The sequence below is a fragment of the Mauremys mutica genome, unplaced genomic scaffold (genome assembly GCF_020497125.1).
Source record: "Mauremys mutica isolate MM-2020 ecotype Southern unplaced genomic scaffold, ASM2049712v1 001085F_np12_obj, whole genome shotgun sequence".
Classification (NCBI taxonomy): Eukaryota; Metazoa; Chordata; order Testudines; family Geoemydidae; genus Mauremys; species Mauremys mutica.
This window is the reverse complement of record NW_025423113.1, coordinates 4233-14123: the sequence shown is the minus strand read 5'-3', so window position 1 is coordinate 14123 and position 9891 is coordinate 4233. Positions and strand designations below refer to the sequence as shown.

Sequence of the window (9891 nt, the reverse complement as noted above, 5' to 3'; positions counted from 1 at the left end):
ACAATGGGCAGGGCGAGAACCGCCAGCTGGGGGAGACTAACGCCCTGCCCCGCCCCTTCCACCTGAGGCCCCGCCCCTTCTGCAAACACCCTTGTGCCCAGCGTACACCAGCCCTTAGATCCCTCTTGGTATTTCAATGCAGGCACTGAGCTGTGAGAGGAAAACATCAGCTCACAAACACAGAGACTGAATTCCCCACATTTAATCTCGCTGCACTTTCCAGAAAGTCACGAAATTCATTTAATTCTTGCTAGGACAGAGAAAAAAAATAAGTGACACTACGTTTTTGGCTCAGTTAAATAAAATTAAGTGTTTAACATAGTAAAAATATGTCCTGATTCCGCTAAATAACACCATAACATGAAATAAGAAGAGACAAATCTTGTCAGTGATGACTAATTTTGCAAATGATCTTCCCATTATTAATTTCCACGCCGCCCCCTTCGAGGTCTGGGCACCTCCAGTGTCACTGCTCTGCATTCACCTTCCCCTTAGAATTGTTCTCGGACATTCCCAAATTTGGAAAATTGTGCAGTTCACAATGTGAATAGTGACCCCGGCTCCTTCCTGCACCTGCTCTACATTGCTCCACAACAGCTTCTCCCCCTGCAGAGTCACCCCCGCACTGCAGCGCAGCTGCCCAGGGTTTTGCAAAAATTAATAATACAGAATTTGGAGGAAAGAAAACATTTGTGAGTTGTGCAAATAGTAAAAGGCAACAGTTGTGGTGTTACAAGAAGGCAGTTTTTAGTTTAATAATAAAACCCAGCTATATAAATGTAACTGTATGTGCAGCTCTGTGCACTCACGTTGGATGGAAGCTTAGTAATTAAATTATACAAGAGGGTCAGGTAAAGTGGCTACTGCTACCACTGTGTTTTGTCCCGAGAAACCTTTACAGACATTCTGAGGGGAAATGGGCCCTTTGCCCACAGAAATGGTCTATAGGGGACGGCTGCAGGCAGCAGGCGGAGAGATAATCTCATCAAAATGATTTGACTCCTGGGTAATGTAAGCAAAATCACTAAAGGAATGTCCGAGGTTTCTATTGGCACTTAACTTGCCTGCCCCTGGCTGTCTCTGGTTGTACAAGATGGACGTGTAATCGGGGTACAGTTGTGTAAAAAAAAATTATTGCAGTGCAAGGGATGTTAGACAAAACAAAATGTTGTGTGTAATTGTGTAAGGTTTTAAAAACCTAAACTGAGACTTATGGTTTGTAACATAATGTTATGAAGGTTAAACTATGGAAGGAATGTGCGTTTTCCCAGGACGTGTGCAGTGTATACTGGAGAAGGGGTAAAAGAAATGCAAACAAAACATGGTACTTAATTCAAACCCTATTAGGGCTCCAAAGGGAGACACAATAGGTTGTGGTTTCTTTTTCAGATCTGTGTGTTTTGAAGCAGAAGATGAAAGTGGGAAGTAATCAGAACTCGGGTGGAAGTTGATTGTGTCCCTTTTAAGACAGTCTCTGAGCTGCTGATGGCTTTGGATCCAAAAGCCAAACCCGAAAGCTGGTGTGAATGCAAATGACCTGGCTGATGGGGGAAGGAGAGAACTGACCATCAGTGGCAGCACAAAGGAGCTGCAAATAATAAATACATCTGGTCAGCAAACAAACTACTGGAAGACTCAGATTGTGGCCCTCCAGGAAAGGGAGGTGAAAAAACAAGTCAAGCCTGAAAATAAGGGGGACAGGTTAACCCTAAGGAGTGTGTGTGTGTATGTACAGTGCTAAAGCTAAATCTAAAGCTGTCTCTCAGCTATTACCTGAGGATAAACTTAAAGCTTGGTACAGCAGAGAAACTATTGCAAACCGTGTCTGTTGTACAAGAGGGGAAACTGACCCGCTAGTGGTGTAAATCACTATCTGACTATAGAACCAAATAAGGACAGCCTGGAGGTAATTCTTCTGTTTTTCCTGCAATTAGCAAGGAAATTTGTAAAAGGAAGTGGTATTATTATTATTAAGCACTAATCTGTCCCCACCAGGGGTGTGTGTGGAAATTGTTTCTTTTGTTTTTCAGACACTCTACAAGCAATCTGGTGGCAGCAAAAGACTAACCCAGAATACCATGAATCTATGTTTTGTGTTGTTTGTCTGTGGTGTTTGTCTTGTTGTTAGCATTGTTGTGTTTCAATGAACAGAAAACCTCATGACATGGGTGGGGATGGCTTCAAAAGGCTGACCTGGGGGAAGATGTGTGTGGAAATTCAAAATGCTCGACTAGGAGGCAATATCCTGTATAATAGCTACCATGGATTCTGGAAGTGAATCGGCAGCTAAGGTGGGCCCCACAAGCCCTATGGGAATAATGAGAAGGGGATTTGCTCGCTGGGAATCAATGGAGGGGTGTGTAAAATGGTGTAAATCCAGAGAAGATGTTTGAATGTGCCCCTCCCTGATGGCCGTGGAGGAGCACACCCAATGGCCCGTGGCAAGGGGTGAACAATTGGGTGTCTGTGTATGAGGTGTTTTGCTGGAAATGTACATATCACTGGGGGCACAATTACACCAGCCCCTAACCAAATTCCACACTACACACTGCTCTCTGGGCTTTGGCGCACAGATAGATCTGTGACTCTTACTGCTGTGAATAATCGAACCAGCCCATACAGCCTGATTCCACACCACGTGGTTAAGTTGGTTTGGACAATAACCCATTTCTCTGTGGACATTCAATGGACTTATGATATGGACAAAAGCACGAAAACCTGCAGCGGCAGCGTATTTCAGCTGCCAGCAACTGGGCATGTTAAGAGCTTGACCCCGTCGAAGGAGGAGAGGAGGTGTTTCGGTGGTGGCCGGGATGTTGGACCATGCGGCAGTGCTCAGGTCTCTCGGTGTAGCTGTGGATTATTACAACGGCTGGTGTATTGCTAAGTATTCTTGTGATACGTTGCCTATGGAAATAACCTAGAAGTAATGGAGTAAGCCCCTCCCCCCTGTACTAGACAACCTGGACCCAACCTTCTCAGGCCCACTATAGTGGGAAGTCTGGAACGCTAATTGGAACAGGTGTGGCAGGCCCCTGTGAGAGAAGGTGCAGGGCACTGCACTATGCAAGGGGCAGTGGGACAAATGGAATATCAGCACCTTCCACCTTGATGCCTGGCCCTATCAGGAAATGTGTCACCATATGTCCTATGCTTTGCTAAGAGGGAGAATGGAAACAGGGACACAGGCAAGGCTCTGTGGAGTCAGGGCTGGGATGGGGACACTGAGGAAGGAAACTGGAATCATTGCTTGCTGGAAGTTCAATCCAATAAACATCTCATTGTTTGCACCTTGGGACTTTGGGTATTGCTGCTCTGTGTGTACGCAAGAAGGACCCAGTAATGGGAGGGTGAAGGGATAAACCCTCTAACACTAACTAACATCTAACACCCATTTGAACCCCTTCTTTTCACACCATTGCTCATTCTCAGGGGCTGCTTTGTCTCCAGACAGATCCCTTCTCTTTCAGAACAGCCTTGCTCTTTCCGTCTGTTTCACTCACTGAGGTGTTGGAGTAAACACTCCCCTCCCCTCTAGTCTCAGACAAACACTAGCATTAACTGTTTGCTACTGATGGGTTTAGAAAGCATTTGTGAAGATGCCATTTCTGGGGGATTGTTCCCAAGATCCAGTATTTTGTGTTCAAACATCTCCCAGCTTCCTTGGTGAAAATAAGGCCAAGGTTTCCTTGCAATATAGAGGCAGTTTTTCCACCCCCAACAGGACTCGAATCCACAATCTCTGACTTAGAAAGCCATTGCCTTGTCCATTGGGCCACTGGGGCCCTGTGATAGAATGGAAATTCCATCTCCTAAATGCATATTTCTCATATTAACTTGGAAGCCAAATAACCTCTTTCTGCACCTTACAGAAATGTCTGCATCCCCTGGCAGCAAGGCTACTGGGCAGGTCGCTTACAGAGCTGAGCACCACCTTTCTGCCAGCCATCTTTAGAGAAGAAGGCTCTTTCCCCTGACAGCCACACACACAGCGCTGCCTAGCATCCCGAGAGCCTCCCTCGTGTTCTCCCGCAACAGCCGCCTGCCGGTGTGGGTGGGAAAAGGGGACCAGGAAGCAGTGCGGCCTCAGGCCAGGACAGGAGGCCGTCACCACGCCCAGGCCTGCCTCTTGCCTTCAGCCCAGGCAGGTACAGGTGCCGGGGAGCTCCCTGGCAGGCCGCCGCCTCAGCCATGAAATAAGGAAAAGGCGATGAATGAAGAAGTCAGGAAACAACAAGGAAATGAAGAGGTTTGTCGAACGGGTTCTGCCCTATTTACCATCTTCTCAGCTACCGCTCAAAGTTAAAGACCTAAAGTCGACCTATCGGCATAAATACAGATGGTTGGATGGGAATTAAAAGGAGCTGCTGTCACAAGTGTTAGGTGCCCGCAAGCAGCATGCAGACCGTTTAAAAACACTGCAATTAGAGGCTCAGATGAAACGTTTGCCCTAAATCAGAAACGACAATAGGACGACCAGCAGAAAGCCACTCTAGGTAAACGGCAGAGTAATGGAGGCTGTTAGAGGCAAAAAGTCATTCCTCAAAATTTGGAAATCAGATCCTAGTGAGGATAATAGGGAGGTGCACAAACTCTGACCTGTTAAGTGTCAAAGTGTAACAAGTCAGGCCAAGAAAGAATCAGAGAAGCAACATGCTAAAGACACAAAAGCTAATCATAAATCCGGTCAGTGCGACTCCTGGTCTGTCCCCGCAGAAAGGTGAACACCCTCTGTGGCTGGAGTGAGCTCCTCTAAGCTGACCTCACTACAGACCTGTGCCAGGTAGTGCTCATTGTAAAATGTTTCCTCTGATGGTTGGGAAAACGGGACCAGCGGTGCTCAGGCCGGCTGACACAATTAAAATCCCCCCCAACACCAAACATCATGCAGTCCAGAGGAAGGGAGCCTTTGATCTTTCCTCTCATGCCTTAACTGGGGACCATACACACTAATATAGCAGTAACCAGTGCCACAGAGCACAAAGCCCACCAGTAATGCCCTCCCTGGTCAGAGCTCCAGCCCCTTCTGTACTCGCACCACGAATGTGAAGGACAAGACTCCAGCCCCATCATTCTTCCCTAGCCAGGAGGCCCTTCCTCCAATCACCCTCTGCCCATTGAGCTACCCTAAAGTCATGAATGTGCATTTCCTGAACACCCACCATGTCCAAGTCCAGCTGCTCCAAGGCAGTGACCATCAAGCGCCTCCTCTTGGGCCCCCAAATCCCTTCCACCTTCCACACGGCCACTTTTACAGATGCCCCTTCCCTGGTACTGCCCTTGCTCAGCCGCACAGAGGAGTTTTCACCCCCAATCCCTGCCCAGCAGCCCACCATTCCTGAGGGTCCCCCTGCCTCACTCTCTTCCTGCCATATTGGGAAAGACAGCTCCCAACTCTCCTTGTCAAAGGTCAGGTGGGCCAACTAGGGGCAGAAGCCCATTCTATGTTTTCCTACTGCAGAGCCCAAGATCAGAGACTCGCTTTCAGTGCCACCCAGAGGGGAGGCAAGTAGGGCAATTTGCCCCAGGCCCCACAGGGGCCCCATGAGAATACAGTATTGTAACTTTTTTTTAATGGAAGGGGCCCCCAAAATTGCTTTGTTCCAGATCCCCTAAATCTTCTAGGGCAGCCCTGCTCATCTTGTGTGCAGACACCACTATGCTCCCAGAAAACAAGCCACCACTGCACAACGAGGGATGAAAAGACCTGCCAAAGCCTGGGATTGAACCAGGGACCTTTAGATCTTCAGTCTAACGCTCTCCCAACTGAGCTACTTTGGCAGTTGTGTGGCCTTATTTTGGCCTGTTGCTTCTCTGCCCAGGAGGTTTTTGCAGCAGTTGCACACAAAAAGGACGTCATTGTGAGCGGCCCATGAAGACAAGACTCACTTTTGCCTGCCTTGCTCAGCTTGACTTGCTGCCTCATCCTTTTCCTGCCCTAGTGCCCGGGTTGACCTGGTGGTGGAAGGGGACAGGGGGCCAGTGATGTGGGGAGGAAGTTGAGCTGGACCCTGAGCTAGATGAGACCCTGGCAGCAAGAGTCTGGCCATCACTTGCCGCCCCACCCTGTTGTGGCTTCCCCCACTGGGCGTCATTTCGGGAGGGAAGTGGGGCTTCTGCCTCCCCTCCCCGATTTTCACATGGCAGAGGAGTGCGAACAGGAAAATGAACGGCTGCTCCACACCCCCACCGGAGGAACCCGACGCCCTTAGCTGTGGGGAGTAAGAAGTGGCTGTTGGCTGACAGGGCCTGTCCCCGAGCAGCTGGAACAGCAGCTGCCGCCTCCCGCTCGGCTCCAGGCTGTGGGAAATGCTCATTGCCTGGCTGCATGGGCGGATGCTGCTCCCTGCTCTGGAGAGCATCTGTATTGCTCTGTCAACCCCCCGTCTTCACTGAGTCAGTCTGGTAAGGTCCCAAGTGCCCCCTCCGGCCTGGCAGCTGAGAGTCTGTGCAGACATCAGCCCCCCTGCCAGCCCCACAGGCAGCAGCAGCGCCAGCCCCCCAGCACCACAGGGGCACTCAATGCACTTCCTGTGGGGAAATGGCTCCTTGGCATCCAGCTGCTAGAGTGAGAGCCAGGAGAGAGCAGTGTCTGGCTCACCGTGGGGGAGAGAAGAGACCTGGTGAGTGCGGATCTCCCTCAGCCTCCCCCGCAAGGCTGGTCAGTTGTATTGTCACTGTGATAGTCAGTGCTTCCCTTCAGGGCCAGCCCTAGAGGGGTGCATGGCCCAGGATAAATCCCCCCTTTTCTGCCCTGCCCCCACTCCACCCAAGCTCCCACCACTGTCCCCTCCTGCCCCATTCCTCTCCCTCCCCAACCTCTTCCTGTCTCTGCTCTTTCCTCTCCCCGCCCAGCACCTCCTGCACCCCACTGAACAGCTGATCACTGGCAAGTGGGAGGTGCTGAAGGGGAAGAGGAGAAGCTTGTCAGCAAGGCCTGTAGTGGTGGGGCAGGGGAGCTGGCTGCCAGTGGGCCCTGAGCATCTATTTTTTCTCTGTTGTTTCTGCAGCCCCGTAGCTTCCATGGAGTCTCCTCTAGAGAGAGGAGCAGAACCAGGGCTATGGCTGATCTATGGGGCACCAGGTGAGTGGCAGAGGCTTCAGGTACTGAGAGTTTGCCTGACCCCTCAGGGACACAGTGTGAGGGGGTGTCCCAGGCATCTCTATGAAAGGAGCAGAACAGGATTTACTTGGGGTGGGGAGAGAATTGAGAGTGTCTCAGGGGGTTGGACAGAGGTATTGCCCAGGTGAGAGACTGGCTAAAACACAGGCCTCGCTGTGAGCAGGATTTGAACCTGCGCAGGGGAACCCTATTGGATTTCGACTCCAACGCCTTAACCACTCGGCCATCACAGCTGTGAGCACAAAACTGCCCCAATGCCAGAGAAACTGGTAAAGAATCACAATGCCCAGGCGTGAAGTCATCTGAACTACAGAATTCCCACCGCAAACCTGGCTTCCAAAGCACTTGGGGGTTTATTCTCTTTGCTTAGCCATGTGCAGTCACACAGAGAGCGTGTTTAACAGTCTCCCCTCCCACAGAGCAGGAAGGGGAAATGATTCTCAACTTGAAGCCTGATGTAGGGTGACCAGACGTCCTGATTTTATTGGGACTGTCCCGATATTTGCTTGTTTGTCCCACGTCCCGACTGATGTTTGGTCGGGACACTGGACAAACAAACAATTTTGCCCTCTGCTCCGGCACACAGGCAGAGCCCGGACGGACACTCGCCCCCCCGACTCCGCCCCCTCCTTCCCCCATTGGATCCCTCCCCAAATCCCTGCCCTGGCCCTGCCCCCAGCCCCACCCCCTCACTGCCCCATTGGATCCCTCCCCAAACCCCACCCTGGCCCTGCCTCCAGCCCCACCCCCTCCTTCCCCCATTGGATCCCTCCCCAAATACCCACCCTGGCCCTGCCTCTTCCCCAAGCAGGCGGCATCCTCCTCCCTCCCAGGTTTGCACACAGGCCATGGCCATGGCCGGGAGCGCAGCATGGAGGCTGCTCCAGCCCTGGAGCCTGTGGGGCAGCGCAGTGGGGCTGGGGGCAGGGCTGAGCGGGCAGGGCCCATGTGGGCGGGGGGCGGAGACACACGTGGGGCAGACATGCTCCTGCCAGGAGGGCCCGGGCCCGGCTGCCTGGTTTGCCCCTTGCCCGGGAGCTGCAGGAGGGGCCCGGAGCGCGGCTCGGCTGCAGAGCTCGGAGCCCAGGCTGGGCCCAGGAGCGAGGGGATGGGGGAGCTGGGGGTGTATCGGGGGTCGGAGCCGAGAGTTGGGTGGAGACGGGGCTGTGCCACTGCCGCCTGGCGGTGTAGGGGGAGCCTTCGGCTTTTTTTTTTTTTGGTTCTGCCGCCAGATTGTTTTTTTTTGCGCCGCCTCCCGCGTCCCGATATTTCATCTTTGACATCTGGTCACCCCAGCCTGGTGTGAATGAGGATGTCTGGACCAAGGGGCCAGGCACTGGCCTTTGCTAGAGAAACCACTGTCAAGTTTGAGCCAATTGGGACAAGTCAGCAAATCAGAACAACCTCAGGTCTCAGTAGCTGCTGCAGGTAGCAAAGTCCTACAGGGAGCAGTTTCTGGCACTACACCTGCGCAGCTCTGCTCCCCGGCTCTTCTCGGGCTCCTGCTCTCTCCTTAGCTCTGCCCCACTCTGGCCCAGGCAGTTCCAGCTCCCACGGAGGATGGGACCCCCTGGCCTGGTGACTCCCTCATTACACTGCCTGGCCTGTCAGTGCGGCTAACTTGGAGCTTTGGCGTCTCCCCATTGCCCCTGGGGACTGTCAGTCTCAGGGGCCTGATTTCCCATTGGCCCTTCCCCCTTCTATTGGGACTGGGAACTAGCCAACCAAACCCCTCCCCCCCACCACACACACTAAGTTTTAGTAAAGGGCCAAGAGCCCCTTACACAAACCAGCCCCATGAGGGTCACCAATGTGCAGAGAAAGCAGACTGAGCTGGTTCCATGGTGTAACGGGCAGCACTCAAGACTCTGAATCCTGCAATCTGAGTTCAAATCTCAGTGGGACCTTGTGTTGGTTTGTAGTAAAGCCCTGGAGCTCCCAGTGCTCAACTTCCCTGTCTCCAGCTGTGCAAGAGCTAATCTCCCCCCTCCTGCTGCGTGACTCACACCTCCTAGAGCCAGGGCTTTGGCTGGGGTGGCCACAATGGGTTAGGGCTCTAGAACTTGCTACCCTGATGGTTGGGATTCTTGCTGCTTCACCTGATGCCCACAAGTTTGGCCCTGGTGCTTCCTGCCACACTTTTCCTCTGGCCCACATGGCGCTTGAAGAAAGGAGGGTCAGGGCGGGGATTGATAGTCAGGGCTTGGCAGGAGGGAAGAAGATTCCCAGGCTGGAGCCCCACACACCTTCCCTCCTCCTCTGGGCACCTATAGCAGAGGCAGCCCAGCTCTGTCTGCTGGACACCTCGGCAGAGTAGGTGAGTTCATGTAAATACAGTCTGGTCCCAAAGCCTCCCCCAACCCTGGCTCATCACTAGCTGTCAGGGGAGAGCTCATTCACACCTTGCTTCCAAATCATCATTTGAAATCCTGAGGTTGGCCAACATTGCCGAAGCCAATGCACCGACATTGTCAGCAAACACAACAGCTGGGTGAGGAACCCGGCTTTGTCCAGACTTTTCAAACCTATTTTACTTTCTCAGGTACAAGTATTTTCCATACGTTGGATCTGCTTTTAAAGTGTGTGTTAACGTTGCAATTTCCATTCAAATTTGCAGCCAGTGACAACACTGGCAGCGCTGCATGTAACTACCTGACCACTGGGGGGTGTTGGGGAAATTCGGGGGAGGGGTGCACAGCCCCCTGGCTGGGGGGCGTATAGGAAATGCCGGTTTCACTGAATTGAGTCTCCTACTGCAGCACCTCAGT

The 9891-nt window shown here is 52.3% G+C and overlaps 2 non-coding genes across 2 annotated transcripts; both read right to left on the bottom strand.

Annotated features, from left to right (window-relative positions):
- Positions 1 to 5708: 5708 nt before the first annotated feature.
- Positions 5709 to 5781, bottom strand: TRNAF-GAA. Its single transcript has one exon. It is a non-coding gene; the product is annotated as a tRNA-Phe (tRNA).
- Positions 5782 to 7274: 1493 nt separating this feature from the next.
- On the bottom strand, positions 7275 to 7356 carry TRNAS-CGA. Its single transcript has one exon. It is a non-coding gene; the product is annotated as a tRNA-Ser (tRNA).
- Positions 7357 to 9891: the final 2535 nt, after the last annotated feature.